The 16,825-nt window shown below is 40.6% G+C and overlaps 1 protein-coding gene across 2 annotated transcripts in view; it reads right to left on the bottom strand.

Annotated features, from left to right (window-relative positions):
* The window catches only part of SRC (SRC proto-oncogene, non-receptor tyrosine kinase), a 35,054-nt gene extending 19,748 nt beyond the window's left edge, over positions 1 to 15,306 (bottom strand). For both annotated transcript variants that reach the window (XM_075177640.1, XM_075177641.1), the window contains exon 1: positions 15,078 to 15,306. The gene's annotated coding sequence lies outside the window, so the exon portion shown is untranslated. The remainder of the gene's footprint in view (positions 1 to 15,077) is intronic.
* Between the last annotated feature and the right edge of the window lie 1,519 nt (positions 15,307 to 16,825).

Genomic DNA, 16,825 nt, shown 5'->3' with positions numbered 1-16,825 from the left:
GCACATCCTGTTAGCAGCGTTAGGGTGTTAAAGACAGAACAACATTCCATACAGGCAGGTACAGTCTCGCTATTTCTCTAGGACACGCTGTGGGGTGCATTACGCTCATGCACACTGGTTATAAATAATGCACCTATTATAATAAGTGTATGGTGGATTGCCAAACATACATATCAACGGTTATGTGAAAAATCAAAATAGATTATTATAAAACATCCATTAACTGGGAATTAGGGAACTGTGAACATGCTAGTGACAATTACATTCTGCTAAATTTGGGAGCAGACGGAAGGCTGGCACATGTGATAACTACAGTGAGGAAACAGTCATCACAACACCAGGATTAGCATACTACAGCCTTAATGCTCAAACAAGTGGGAATTAAAAGAATGCTATTTGTTATACTAACAATTATGTTGGCAGACACAACTCAGTGTGAAGATACTCAGCATCATTATATACAGTGCAGCACCTGAGTATAATACTACAGTATAGCATTACTCTTCATGTGTAATAATTATATAGGACACACAGGATGTTTGTTATTAGTGTGAAGATACTTCTTGTGTACTCAGAATTACTACATAATGCAATATGTGCATTATTTGTGTCACATAGATAGTTGCTATTCATCATCACCCAGTAACAACCCTGTCATGCTGAGGTGTGAATCTGACTTGTGGAACAATTTGTCCTCCTATCCTCCATACACATGACCACTACCGGACCTAATCCTGAAATGGACTCCCAGAGCATGATGGGAAAAGTTGCCCAACACATCTCCCAAATGAAACACAGGCACAAAAGGCACCTTCTGAGTACTATAAATGTATTGGCATGTATGTATGTATGTATGTATGTATGTATGTATGTATGTATGTATGTATATATATATATATATATATATATATATATATATATAATTTTTTACAATGGGATAGCACATAGAGCTGCTTTCTGAATGCAGCTGTATCCAATACACAATCATAGCAGAGATTAGTCAGATCACTGACAAAAAAGGCAGGAACAAACACGCTAAGAACAATGTATTTAATAAAAGTTGTAGACGGACACATACAAGTCAATGCATTAAAGACGCTAAAAGCTGGAAACATTCATTATAAATGACTGTGCTTTTAACACTTTTATATATAGTAAATTCACCATACAACTCAAACCATTTTAATAAAGCCTCACAGTACATGCCAATATATTATGCAGAAGTAGTGCAGAGACCCAGGAGAAGCTCTAAATGCGGTAGAAAAACCGCACAAGCGCGTTTCATTGCTTGTAATATCTATAGTAAGCTGGAGCAACATCAAAGCGACAAACACCTACAGATTAACAGATTTTAAATGACTCATGCTTAGCAATTACCATCACTGTACAGAGGCTTCTTTGCTTAGTGCATTGTACTATGTATTTGGTATCCTGGAGAACTCACTTCTCCGGTCACCAACTCATTGGCAGAAAGAGCATATAACATTCATGTTGGCCCTTTTATTCAGTAACACATACTATGTTTTCTCTGCATATTTACATTTATCAGTAGGAGAGAAAAATGGAAAATTTTAACTAAAAAGAGTATTTAAATAAGAAGTCAAATCGACAGATACATAAAATTACAAACAACTAAAATATAATAATCTTCCTTATGCCGTGATCTTCCCTACTCCTACTAATTCCTACTCTTAAGCAAAGATACAGCTTTGTTTAGGCAATAAGGCTAAAGGACAGAGAGAACCATAAACATCCTGTAACCACTTGCTTAACCCAACAGGAATAGCAGTACACCGCCTAGGAGATATAGTTCATCTTTACTAAGAAGACTATAGCTTGACAAGTCCAGCATTTGGAGATAACTATACAACTCCCTATGGGCAAGTAATCGATTTAGAGAACTTATGGTGACTACATACACTACAATCTCACATGTAACATCGGACAACTGGCGCAATACAAACAAAGCTCCAACGATCCCGCTGAAGTTGAAAGGATCGATATCGTACACGCTGGTCACTGGTTAGTGCGACTGGAAGCTGTTCGCTGTAGGCCTGTGTACATGGTCATAATCCTATCACACCTAACTTTTTCTTGGCCATTATGGCAGCTTCTGACTAAAATATCCAAATATTGTAACATGAGTGGCAGGGCCGGATTAAGGGAATGGAGGCCCCTGGGCTAAGGGGACCTCCATTCCCCTGTGAGGGCCCCCCTCCCCATGATCTGAGCCACCCCCCCGGCACTTACCTCCTTCTCCTGGCATTGCGGTCCTTCCCCGGCGCACTGTACACTCTTTACTGAGGAGATCTCGTGAGAGTGAGACTCACGAGATCTCCTCAGTAAGAAGACTACAGCGCGCCGGGGAAGGACCGCATTTAAAGTGCTCAGCAGCATTGATCGCGGCGCGGGCGCCCACGACCGATCAGTACTGCTGCTGAGCACTTTCAAGGGCCCCCTGGATGCCCGGGGCCCCTGGGCTGTAGCCCAGTTAGCCCTATGGTTAACCCGGCCCTGATGAGTGGCCAGCATTATCCAACAATTAACATTTTGCAGAACCCCACTCCAAATAGTTATAGTATATGTAACGGATGAACAGCATCTAAACATCCAATGTGACCATTTGTCTAAGGGCTTGTACACATGAGCACTGAAACAAAAACACATGTTGAAGAGCAGGTAATCTTGCCTTCCGTCAAGAAAGCCTTGTCACTTGTTCATTAAACATCTCAGAGATACGCTCAGTGGCGCACGCAGGGGGGGGGGGGGGGGTTCTGAGTCTCCAGAAACCCCCCCCTGCGCTAACAAAGTGACCGCTATAGCTGCACTGTCCTATACAGCAGCCGCGGCTCTGTCAAAGAAGCGTCCGCGGCGGTGCTGTAGTGTATACAGCACCGCCGCGGACGCTTCTTAGACAGCGCCGCGGCTGCTGTATAGGACAGCGCTGAAGAAACGGAGCTGCAGCTCTCGCGGGGGGTGTTTTTTTTTTGGGACAATCCTCCGTTCGCCCCTGACGCTGCAGCATAGTGTATTATTACATAGGCCTTTGACAAGCTGTCCCATAGAGCTCCATGATATGTTACCAAACATTAGTGATTGTAGTTGCTGAAGGCAACATTGTAGTTGGCACAATGCAATGAGAAGCAAAGTGACCACATAATGCTTGTGTACACAGGTCCACTTCCTACGAGCCTCGGTATCAGAACCTTTACTAGTCTGTGTCGGCACATCGTGCACCCGATTTTACCATCCATGGGTGCGACGTCTAAGTCCTCCATTTAATTACTGCCCCAGCAGCAGAGATTAGCAAATGCCCATATCTTACACTCTTACATATTTTCCTGGAGTATCAAATAAGGCTTAATCGTTGGTAGTATCTTGTAACAAATTGATTTTATGGTTATGACCACAGAGAGAAACAAAACAAAACACAAAAAAAAACCAAAAAAAAAACCCACAAAAACAAATAACACACTTCCCATAATTCTGTCCTTGTTAAACATATTTTAAAAAAAAAAAAAATTACTCAAAAGCCTACACTGAAAGTTAATAGAGTTCTCCAAGTATAGGGATACCGAATTTATTTAGTTTGCTCAATATCTGGCACAGTTACAGGGCTCTAAAACAAAAGGGTATTCTATATTTATATAATTATATATGTGTTTATTTAACCCTGGGTTAGAGTCTTAAGGCATCAATCACATGAAAGAAAAAGTGTGTTTTTTAATATAAATCACTGTAGCAGGCTATATGATGCAGCTTGGCAATTACTTTTTTCCCTTGGTTTACTTCTTCAGACTGCTATTAATGATAATTCTGCAGATTTTCAGTATGATAGGACTACCATGGGAACCACAGTCACATGGCACAAGATGTAGTGAGCAGAGAGGCTTTGGAATGCCACTCTGAGCTCTGATTTCACTGTGACATCTGAGAGCCTCTATGTGTCTGGTCACCATACTTGTTTTCCCTCCAGAGTGATTTTGAAGGGGAGATAATGATTCCTAGGAATATGTAGTAGAACATGATACATGCTTAAGATGTTACATTTCTATATAAAGACATAAGAAAAAAAAAAAGAAAAAAAAGATTCTAAGTTATGCTTTAAGTTATGGTTAGATACATTATGCTAGAGGCTATATCTAACTGACAGTCAAAGTTAGGAAGGGGGTTATATTTAAGAAATTGATCCTATGAGCCTATTACATTTATTTCTAAGAAAAAATAAATGTCTCTAAAGTTACACACATTAATGAGTCTACTGTATTGCCAGAAATAATGCAAATTGGACCTTTTGGTATTGGATATTCCTCTATTGGCACTGAAAAGGAACTCCTGGAACACGGACCAAACTAAACTTTTACACAAACTTTGTACCTTCTGAAATGTGAGTGTTCTGGTTTCATTTTAATAAAATGCATGCGATAACACTACTGTCAATTCCCATTCTCTCTCTGTTTAATTGCATGGTTGTGTTAACGGAGGGATTGAGGAGGAGAAAGAAACGATTGGCAACAGGTCATTTATATATTCCCTGGGACTCAATCGTATTTGGAGAACATAAACTGGACATTGCTACTAATTTATGTCTGTCTGGAAGTGGACAGTTAGAGCATTTATGGACATATGTGCACCTGATTATTGATGCACACAGTTGCAATCTTAAGGGAGTGAGGGCAAATCTCATTGACACGACTCTACAAACAAGACACATGTTCACATTCATTGCACAGTGTATCGGTGGCATTTTCAAATTAATTGATGGTCTATACATTACATTACCGAAATTCGGGTCGGTCTCACAGACTTCCGGGAGAGCTGGCAAATCTCCCACATCCTGCAATTGCATGACGCGATTCGCGGCGGATCGCATCATTTTGGCCCCGCCCTTGCGACATAACTGCATATTTGTCACCGGGGGGGAGAGGGGGGGGGGGGAATAAAAAATGACACAATTCACCTAGCCCCGCCCCCTCCAGCCCCCTAGACATGTTCCTCTTCCGGATACAACTTGCCAAAAGTAGGCAAGTATAGCATAAATATAAACTCTTCAACATATACAGACAGACGTTATATATGAACTTGTGTTCTAAAACATTTTTGTGCATTTAGTTGTACACATCGTCTCTGCAACATGGACCAAGTGGTTACATGTGAATATATTAGGGAGAAATCCCACAGGATTCTTGGATGGATACAACTAGTACTATTACCTCCCCCATTCCTTTCCCCACCCACCCCTATGTTCCTCCATTACCATTAAAGTGTTTTGCAACAAGAAAGAAAAAAAAACTGCAAGGAAATGTAATTTTATTACGCATCACAGTGCAACATTGCAGCATCCATGTATTTATATTTAAGCAAAGGTAGCACAACAGCTACTAAAAATACTCAGCTATTGTATAAATGTGCCATTCTGTAAAACACATAGGGCTAGATTTACTAAACTAAGGGTTTGAAGATGTGTAGATGTTGCCTATAGCAACCAATCAGATTCTAGCTGTCTATTTGTAGACTGTACTAAATAAATAACTTTATTTTTACACTGACATGAAAAGTTGACCTAGGACATACTCTACCCCAATTATAAAAGGTGTCCTCATATTTTAAATATACCACCCCTCCAATGCAACATGGTTTTGGCAAGGTTCAAAGTCACTCATTTTTTTTTGCTTTAACTTTCCTTAATGAATCAGGCCTATTATTTACACAATGATAAATCTCTCAATAGAGATCTAAAAACGATCCACGTGTCATATTCATTGTGCAATATCTATAAGCTCTTTTAAGCAAACACTCCAAATAATTCATCACATTCCAAGTATTCATACGTCAAAAGCAATTATTGGCAACCTGCAGCCCTCAGAGCCTTCACCTGCATTATTGTCAGATTTTTTTTATTTTATAGCTTTCGAACAATTGTTTAAGAAGCCTGCTATGTTATTACAGATACTCGTCTAGCTTTGGTGGATTGTATTGTTTTAGCGTATTACGGAGATTAATGTAAGGAGTTCTTCAAACTTGATCCACAAGATGTCCAAAAAGTCATGTAAATAATATAAATGCAGCAGGCATGTCTACTATTTTATGCCTTTTCTACAGCCAAGTACTCCATATAAATCTGTATTCCTAATGTGAACTCAGCATACACTTCCATAAGTCACACTATGTGTTCCAAAACTACATCCCTTTTTTTTCCCTTTAAGCATCTAAAAATGTTCTGCAACAGACATCTTTATTTTGTATTTACCGATTTCAGAACATTACAGCTAATTATCAATATTTCTCAACAGCCTTATAGTCCTGTGTAGTGGACCTGTGGAAAGGGCATTCAAAGAATATATCCCACTGCTAGCATCAGCAAATCAAACTTGAGGAAAACATTTGCATAATAACCCGTAACATTTCAGTAGCAGTAAAAAGACTAAGCTACAAAACTGTGTTATACTGAAAACACTAAACACTAATTTCTTATTGGACATTCATGTGAAGATCAGGTTTATTGTATAAAGCACTGGTCCCTAACTGGCAGCCCACAGGTTGGATGTAGCCATACTTGCCAACTCTCCCTGAATGTCAGGGAGACTCTCTGAAATAGGGGTGATCTCCCTCACTCCCTGAAGAGTCTGGCATTCTCCCTGATGCTGAGCCAGTACAAGAGGTGGTTGGCTTCACCATCTGTGGCAGGAAGACAGTTCAGAAATTGTGTCCTATGTATTGATACCTATGGAGGTGGCCATTTTCATGGAGACCAAGATCTCCCTAAAGCCAACGAGAAAAAGTTGGCAAGTATGCATGTAGCCCTCCTGTCATCTCCTTGCAGCCTGGGAGCTTCAGCATAAAATGAGATCTTTATATATTGATATTTTCTTCCCTCTGCCTCCATAGGACAAATAATGGAGTATTTTAGGGGGATGCTGTAGGAATAAAACAAATATTGCAACACGAGTGGCACTCAATGTACACAACTTTTTATATGGTATTAGATACACAGTGCAGTTTCCAAACTGGTCCTCAGAAGCGTCAATTATCATAATCATTTATTTATATAGCACCACTGATTCTGCAGCGCTGTACAGAGAACTCTTTCACATCAGTCCCTGCCCAAGAGGGAGAGGGAGACTAGGGTCAATTTAGATAGCAGCCAATTAACCTACTAGTATGTTTGTGGAGTGTGGGAGGAAACCGGAGCACCCAGAGGAAACCCACGCAAACACAGGGAGAACATACAAACTCCATACAGATAAGGCCATGGTCAGGAATTGAACTCAGCGTTGTGAGGCAGGAGTGCTAACCCCTAAGCCACCGTGCTGCCCAATTAGACGTGTAATCCTCGTTACCAGTATAACCACGTTGTGGATCGTCAGGATAAGAGAAGATATAGCATTACGATGACTGTGGTTTACCGTTCAGCAATAGGTTTACCGCAGGTATAAAGCTGGGCACTGCTGCCAACATTTTATTAAGCATTACTTATACTGATAATATATTTCTGGGCATTACCATTGCTGCTTGCATGCAAGTATATTTCTGGGCAATACAACAATTACTATTACAGGGCATTACTACAACGGTTTGCATACTGCGGAGCATTACTGCTGGCATGTTACTGGGCACTACTAATGTGCTCTAGTCTACTGCTGGTTTATTATCAGAAATTACTGTTGCGTCTGGCATATTATTGTGCACTACATATTATTGGGAATTACAAGTGCTGGCATATTACGGTGAGCTATTACTGCTGACATATTATTGGACATTACTGCTACTGCAGGCATATTACTGGGCACTATGACCAATGCTGACTTTACTGGACATAATAGTTGCTATAACAAAGCCTCACGAGCAGATGCTCCATGCTGCCGAAGCAACTGTAGGCGATATAATAAAATAGCAAACGTTCAGGTACCTTGGGTGAATTTTAAATTGGACTTTGTGATCACACAACAACGTGGTGGAATAGAGGTTTTCCAATAAGATTGTGGAGTACTTTCTAAAACCGGAATGGCTACAGAGTTAGGTTTAAAAGAGGTTTTGCAGTCCGATAAGCTGCTAGCTTTCATCCACTGCGCTGAATGGCTACTGCAGTGGCGAGACTCAAGCAGAGCCCCTGTTTATTATTGAATGGTAGGGGCATCACAGTGAAGTGAACCCCAGAGTCCTATTATAGGGAGTGGTGGGTGATTTGGGCAATGAGGGAGGGTGAAGGTAACTTCTGGTGGTGAAGGAAACAGGGAAATTTTACAATATCTGACCTTTGGACAGGCTCCAATTCCTGAAATTCAATAGAGAGCTCACTTTACACATGAACTATAGATCCTTCCAGTTGTCTCACTATAAATTCTGTTCCCATAATGGGCCCCACCCAACTCCACGGTAGTGACAGAATACTGACACGATAAAACAAAGATTTTCATATGGTACATCCTCAGCTTTTGAACGTAACACACCAGAGTCCTTCTAGTTATATTTCTTCTTGGAAGTCGCCGCCTGAGCATGCCAATGTGGAACAGAATATTTTAAAAGAACAAAATAAAAAAAATCTTTAAAGGACACCCCTTGACTCTACAAGGACATCCCTTATGATACATAAATCCAATGCCTATATATCCTGTTTTAGGGGCTGTGGAGAAATTGGTTACATATATGGCGAGTTGCCAAGGAGTGCAGAATTTTAGGGAAGAAATGTGTACATTAAAATCTAAACTGCAATATGACATGGTCCTTGATCCCTGGTCTGTTCTGTTACATAACCCGGTCAGGGACCTGAAAGTTAATGTCTCATATTCACTCTGCAGCTAAGTAAGTTAAAGCATAAAATTATCTGTTCCCTGAACCTTCAATTGGCAAGTTCACCTCCAATGTTAATGAAATAAAGCATAACGGAAAGCTTAGAAGTATAATAGGAAACAGTATTATAGCCTGTAATGCAATATGGGAGCAAGGGACCGCCATAAACAAGTGAGGTTATAACCATTAAACTATACAATATATTAATCCCACTCAACCTCTCTGCTGTTGATCTGAACCTGGGCCAGGAGTTACGGTGATGAGGAAGGGTCAAGGTGACAATACAGAATACATTCAGTACTGAAACCAGCAGATGCCAATATTCCCACTGTATTAGTGTGTGTGATATTTTCCTTATTTGTGATTGTTAGCTTAGAATTGTTTTATGTATCATTTTTATACACCAGTTGTTGATTTTTAAGCAAAATTTATTTTGGTCTGATTTGTATTTTTTCTAAGCACTATGGAAAACAGAAAAATAAGAATATGAAAAGGTATATGAAATGCATTTTTGCTTGTCTTTGTTAAAAGGGAAGGGGGAGGTTAGATTGCAGGCATTTCAAAGAGTCGGTGAGAGCATCTGAGGCCCCCAAAATCTAGCAGGTATAAGGATCATTAGTGTACATCTATGCCAAAATCCTATTAGCCATAATATATCTCCAGATTTATTTAAATATATATATATATATATATATATATATATATATATATATATATATATATTCTCTCTTCTCTATATCCATCTTTTTTTTCCCCACTTATAAATGAGAAAATGTTGTCTCCATGAATAATCAACCTCTGGTGATCCCTCTGCTTGTAGAGGTCTCTTCATACAGTTCCTCCTTTTTAGCTGCAAACTGTACACGACCTTAGAAGAGTGCATCATTAATAGTGGATAACTCATGACATGTGATTTGGACTAATAAATGGAAGTCATCATCTGAACTATTTTATATGATTAATGTTTACCATTTCCTCAAGTGTATACTCGCCCCCACTCAGACACTGCACTGCCGATCATGATGCCTAAGAAGAAGAACCAACTGGCTATCAGACTCTGATCATACAGAATTATCATCTCATTAGCCATACATTGTGCAACATCTTCTCAAATTTGTCTATAATGCCCAAATTGCCTAACCAGATTTTTCCCCATGTGGCCAACTCTTAAGAGAACTGGGTATCCAGTAATTATTAGATATGGACCTTAAAGATGTTCTTTTGTTTAAAGGTGGTTTTACATTGCTTAATGCTTTTTATGGTCTTGACTTGAAAGACAAACCTTAAGGGAAAGGTTGCTACATTTTTATTGCCGGAGTAGATTGCATTAATGGTCATGTACAAACCACAGAAGTGCAAAAACTCTTGTGATGTCATGTGTTTTTGTTTTTCTTGGTTTTTACAGTAAGGAGAATGAATTTGCCTTACAGCATATAGATTAGGCACATGAGTGCGATTACTTCTGCAAAATTAATTCTTGTTTTACAGGACATGATAGGAGATAAATGTCAGTGAAGACAGAATTCACAGGGCAGCTCCTAGATTACTAGGAACGTGCACAAAGACTTTTCTACCCACAAAAGGACTCAATTTTTCTGGCTTCCAGAAATTGGGTCTTGTTTTATACCACTAATGAGACACATTTTCTACTTTCCATGTGCACTGTGAGCACATCTTCCCTGGCTCTCTAATTCTACAATGTTCTGTCCACCCCTGGACTAAACCAAGCAGGAGAAAAATGGAAGTCTCTAAATGAAAAATAACGAGGGTATTAAAGTTATTAGGTTGGACGTGGTTAGCAGACAAGTAAGCACACTTGCTTACATAAAGAAGAATTAAAGGAGCATCCTCTTATGATTATCCTAAAAGTACAATCTTGGGTTTAGTAGTTCTTACGCGGACATTCAAATGTAGAGTTTGGTTTGTTTTTAATAAAGTGTGATGAGTTTTTCTTCCATGACACACATCAAGATATATCCTGTGGCCAGGGGCACCAAGAGGGGAGGGGGTACCATGTATCAGGGTTTAAGCCCGTCATTGTAATGGGATGAGTCACCAGCCTGGTGTGGTCACGTCCCCTTTGGTGGCTTTGGAATGGGCTCCAAGAAGTGGCTGTACCAGGACCTGACATTTCTCTTGGCAGCCCTGCCTATGGCCCTAGGACAAGCTCTAGAAGGTGAATTGAAAAAGCTCTTGTAGGCAATTCTATCACATTGCAGTATGTACAAAACAGTTTGCTGTGTAATACATGACAAGTCCTCCATGCTGCTCTATACCTTCATTTTCAATCCAGAGTGATATAAGAAACAGAACCTTTCAAAGTGTTTACATGAAACAACAGAGCCTCAGACAACCCGCTGGGCAGATTCATATATTTAGATAGCTCCAGTGATATTACACAGCACTGTACAGAGAATATGTAGTCAATCACATCAGACCCTGCCCCATTGGAGCTCACAATCTAAATCCCCTAACATACACACACACAGACAGAGAGACTAGGGTCAATTTTGATAGCAGCCAATTAAGCTACTAGTATGTTTTTGGAGTGTGGGAGGAAACCGGAGCACCCGGAGGAAACCCACGCAAACACGGGGAGAACATACAAACTCCACACAGATAAGGCCATGGTCGGGAATTGAACTCATGACCCCAGTGCTGTGAGGCAGAAGTGCTAACCACTTAACCCCACTGAGCACTCCGAGGAAACCCGCGCAAACACGGGGGACGTACAAAATCCGTACAGATAGGTCCTGGTCCGAATCAATCTCATGACCAGTGTTATGAGGCAACATAAAAGGCCAGATTCAAGGTGTGTCACCAGAGAGCCAACAGTAAGAAACAGCTTCAATTCAAAAAAGAAAACAGTGCAAACTGAACTTTGTCCGATATATGTTTGAAAACGCCTATAAAAAAAAATAAATCAGTTTCTAAATGTCATGTTTGAACATAAACCTATGGCTCACAGTTTATATACAATGTGCGGCCTGGTATTGGCTACACACAGAAATAAGGCAGAGGTATAGAGCCTTCATTCCAACTCCTCTACTATTTCAGCCTCATTTGAGCTCATCAGTGTGAGACCAGGATTCCGGTACGGGGAGGGTACAGTAAGACTTGGATATTGCTGAAGGCTGAAAACACTAGTGACAGCGCTTGTCAAATGCAATTGCGTTTGACGTGCATTGGTAACCAGCTCTTGCACAGGGAGGTTAGGCATGAGTTTATAGAGCAGGGGATACAAGGTCACTGAAACCAATAGGTTTCATCCTCATTCCCATTTACACGCTTTTACCAGCATTACAAAAACACTGGTGAAATCATATGTTGCCTTATAATCAGGAATATAAACCTTATTAAAATAGGACCTTTATACTTTTTAAATTAGTTTTCCACTATGTGTTAAGCATATAAATTGTTACAAACTATTATGTCATTGAGAACTTTTTCTAAATATTATTAAATGTGATTAATAAATAAGATATAAGTAGCAGACAATCAGCTTGCATAAAGGAGTATTGTAGCAATCTACTCTAACCAGCATGTCAAACAATATTTTGGGTCCTGACCCATAGGTTAAGCTCTAGCTTCCACAGAGCACCTAAAACGGTGGGGGAAACAATGCAAAATACATTTCTTTGTACACAATACAGGAAAGATCTTCCTTGAGCATCTAAATGATACACAGCAACAGCTATCTACATTGTTCTCAGAAGACTGTCTCTCTTGAATATATTCCATTCTAACAAGCTCCTGAAATGCATACATGTATAATTTGCAAATGTTATTAGTGCTTTTGTATGTAGCAACCTGCAATTTAGGCTTAGCGGTCCTTCAAAGAGTAGCTGTCATCTACACACAATGGAGGCATCTATTTTGTTGTTTGATCCAATATTTATGGGAATGTAACCTATAATGATTTAACTAGTGACTGGATTTATTGTGTGCTGGTGAGTGGGTCCACAAAGAATAGACTTGATGGGCCTGAGTCATTAATGAGAGCAAACCAAAAAAAAAAAAAGTGTAAGTTTGCTCCTGGACAAACCATGTTACAATGCACAAGGGGTGCAAATTAGTTTATTATTTTGCACACAAGTTAAATACTGTCTGTTTTTTTCATGCAGCTCACAAATACTTGATAGCTTTATTTTTACACTGACATATAAAGTTGATCTAGGACATGCCCTATCCTAACTACAACTCTGCTCCCACATTTTTAATTTACCTGCCCCTCCAATGCAACATGGTTTTGCCCGGGAGCAAAGTTACTCCTTTTTTATGCTTTGCGCTCCTTAATGATTCAGGCCCGATACGAAAATGGAACCCAAGTTGTGGATTTAGCCCAAAAAATGCCTGCCTCTGCTGTATATACGTGACAGCTACACAAAGGTATTTAATGTCATGGGTTTCGGTAACAAAACAGGAAGTTATTTGTTGCTCATGATTAGAGAAGTGCAAAGGAAAATTCCTACCACAGCTCAAATCAGCCATGGAAACATTGACATGTAGATTCATGCAGCTTGGGATGTTTTATTCATGCATTAAAAATAAATAAGGTTATATCCACACCAGGTGTGCGGTGAGGATCAGTGCATAAAAACAATAAGGCAGTCATAATTGTTCATGCAACTGCTCCTAATTCCTCATGCCTGAAAAAACAAACAAACACCACGTTTGTGTGTGCCTACTCTGAAGGTTTGAAGATGTACGTTGATGACAACCACAATCACACATCTGTACCAGAGTGGGAGCAGCTAAAGAGTACTCAATGTCATAACATGTCAGTATCCTAGAGATGTTACAAAACTCCATTTCGAAATATCAAGTGGCATTATGCCGATTTCTCATGTTTCATTAAATTATGACAACAAAGGCATTAAAGTATTGGTTAACGGCCTTGTTCATTGGCAATTTTCTAGTCACTACACTGTGTTTTCCTCTTCTCTCTACAGCTGTTTTCACCTTTTAAATATGTTGGCATTGCATAAAAATATGGATAGTCTCTTTCTTTTAATAGTTAGTATTCCTCATATGACAATCAAAAGCAGATAGAAGTTTTCTAAATTTACAAAGCCAAGAACAAGCAACACTGTGACAACTACGATGATTATTAAGAACATAATAGCAAAGTATTAGTGGTAATAAGTTGCAAGCAGTATTTCAGTGTACAGATTAAATAAGTTAACTTGTCAAAGTTTTGTTTTAAAATAAACCCCTCATACAGCTTGCAACTGAGAGAACAGTAGATTTAGATGCCATACTTCAAGAGAAACAACAGGCTATAACATGCCTGAAACAAGGAGTGAAGAGGTGAGGAGGAGGTGGGATACAGAATATTTTGGCCTAGACTGTATTCAGACCTAAATGCCACATGTAGAAAATAAAGTCAGAAGTTTACCACCAAGAAATGATGGCTGTCGCCATAAATCTACCACAGGCTGTACAGATTGTCAGCTCTTGGGCAAAGGTAAGTTGGAACGACATATTGTAAATCAGTGCACGTATGGCTAACGAAGAAACATTAAAAATGGCTTCTCGACATATATATTTAAAAAAAGTATGTACCCTGTGACACATGACATTTCCTTCCAGTAAAACAGACATTTAAATAAAAGAGCAGCAACATTACCAGTGCATTGTCAAATGTGAATAAAACAATCATTTACAATAAAAATAAATAAAAGAAAAAGGGGTGAAGAGAGAGGGATGGCCTTGTCCATAGGACTTGGCAATCCAATGGCTGGGTTATAGCCCAGTTCAGTATGTATACTGAGAAATACCTCTCCTGGTGATTATGGCACATGGACAATATTGCTTTCCAACAATCCTGAATCCTGTCTATGTATCCCTTACCGGTACTTAGGGACACCCAGCTACACATGTACACCCAATTTCACAATGAACAAATGCTCCATAAACATCTCATATGTGTAACAACCTACCTGCCCCCACAGGGGTATACACCTCACATGTATATTGGAATGCCTGTATCAAGTACATGTCAGTACATCAGTAGCCCTGAGATGTAAACCCCACAATAAGGATTACTCTAAGCACAAACACACTGACACAACCTGATGAAATAAATCCCACCCTCTACTAAGCACCACGCTTAATGTGAGGTGTAGAACACTGGGATATACTACAATACAGACACATAAGGCAACAGGGAGATAAACATTTAAAGCCCATGCTGAAAAAGCAATGACTGATTGATACATATATATGCACACAGATAAACTATTCTCTTTACAATGAGCCCCCCCTACGGATACCCCAGTGCTCACCTCGTTTTGACCCACAAGGGGGGTATTCGTGGGTCTCCTAATCTCCGGGGACCCCCCCTCAATTAGAGGGGGGTAAGAGTCGTATGTACGAGATTACTATCTCCCCGATGCCCTTATCATCAATTTAGCCTTTGATGCCCCGGCTCGAGAAGTTTGTGCCTCTCCTTGGATTGAGGTTCACGCCCGGCCGGCGGTGACTCCCTCCTCCCCACCGACTGTCTTCTGCCCTCCCCTGGAGGCGGAGATGGGACCGTGCCTCCCCCAATGTGTGTCACTCAGCCCTAGTACCTCCCCCAATGTGTGTCATTCAGCCCTAGTGCCTCCCCCAATGTGTGTCACTCAGCCCTAGTGCCTTCCCCAATGTGTGTCACTCAGCCCCAGTGCCTCCCCCAATGTGTGTGACTCAGCCCCTGTGCCTCCCCCGAATGTGTGTCATTCAGCCCTAGTGCCTCCCCCAATGTGTGTCATTCAGCCCCAGTGCCTCCCCCAATGTGTGTCATTCAGCCCTAGTGCCTTCCCCAATGTGTGTCATTCAGCCCCAGTGCCTCCCCCAATGTGTGTCATTCAGCCCTAGTGCCTTCCCCAATGTGTGTCATTCAGCCCCAGTGCCTCCCCCAATGTGTGTCATTCAGCCCTAGGGCCTCCCCCAATGTGTGTCACTCAGCCCCAGTGCCTCCCACCAATGTGTGTCACTCAGCCCCAGTGCCTCCCCCAGTGTGTGTCACTCAGCCCCAGTGTCTCCCCCAATTTGTGTGACTCAGCCCCAGTGCATCTCCCACTGTGTGCTATTCAGCCCCAGTGCCTCCCCCAATGTGTGTCACTCAGCCCCAGTAGTGCCTCACTATTCAGCAGAAACCAGTGCCCCCCCCCAACATGGCTTAGGGTGTCACCTGTTGTCAATATACCCCCACTATCACTGTCCCAGCATATCATAACTCATAGACAGCTTCATTGTGTATCCCTCATTATATCCCCCTCAGCCCCTCCCCCGATCTATTCCTTTACTAGTATCAATCCCTCTCCTAGTATTGCTTTCTATTTGTATCCTCTCTTTATGTCGTTCTGCCCCTCCCTCATTTGCATTCCTCCCCCCTCTGCATCCCTCCGTCACCCTCCTCCTCCTCCTCCTCTTTGCCTGCACTTGCCTCCCACCCCAACCCTTATCTCTCCTCCTTCCCAGCCTGAGCCTCTTTTTCCTGCTTCTCTCATTCTTTCCTGATGAATAGGGGTGTTGATTCATTGACAGTGACACATCCACCTAGTATGTATACACACAAATACATTTATGTGCTGACACATATATAGATTGCTTGTAAAAAAAGAAAACCAATGCATGTACTAATCTAAGGATGCATGCTCACCATTCAGTGCAGTATGTAGCTTGTAAGTTCTGTGCTATAGAACTCCATATATTTATACTGAATTAGTATAGTATAGTATAATATTGTATAGAATTAGTATAGTATTACTAAGCTGTTGCCTTAAAGATAATAACACAACCCAGCAAATTACACACAGACATAGTAACATACATCATGCTTGCCTACATATGAAAAATAATAATTTAACTCTATTGCCTTTTAAATACTCATCTAATTAGATTTCTTACCCTAAAAAAGTAATAAGAATCGATACTTCACCCAGCAACCAAAAGAAAAGAATACTTTAATAATGTAAGAACACTTGCTGTGACTTTGGTTCATATCCAGGATTTTTAGTATAGACAACGATTTGGGACAACTGGCAAC

The sequence above is a fragment of the Mixophyes fleayi genome, chromosome 6 (genome assembly GCF_038048845.1).
Source record: "Mixophyes fleayi isolate aMixFle1 chromosome 6, aMixFle1.hap1, whole genome shotgun sequence".
NCBI classification, from domain to species: domain Eukaryota; kingdom Metazoa; phylum Chordata; class Amphibia; order Anura; family Limnodynastidae; genus Mixophyes; species Mixophyes fleayi.
This window is presented reverse-complemented; position numbering and strand designations above follow the sequence as displayed.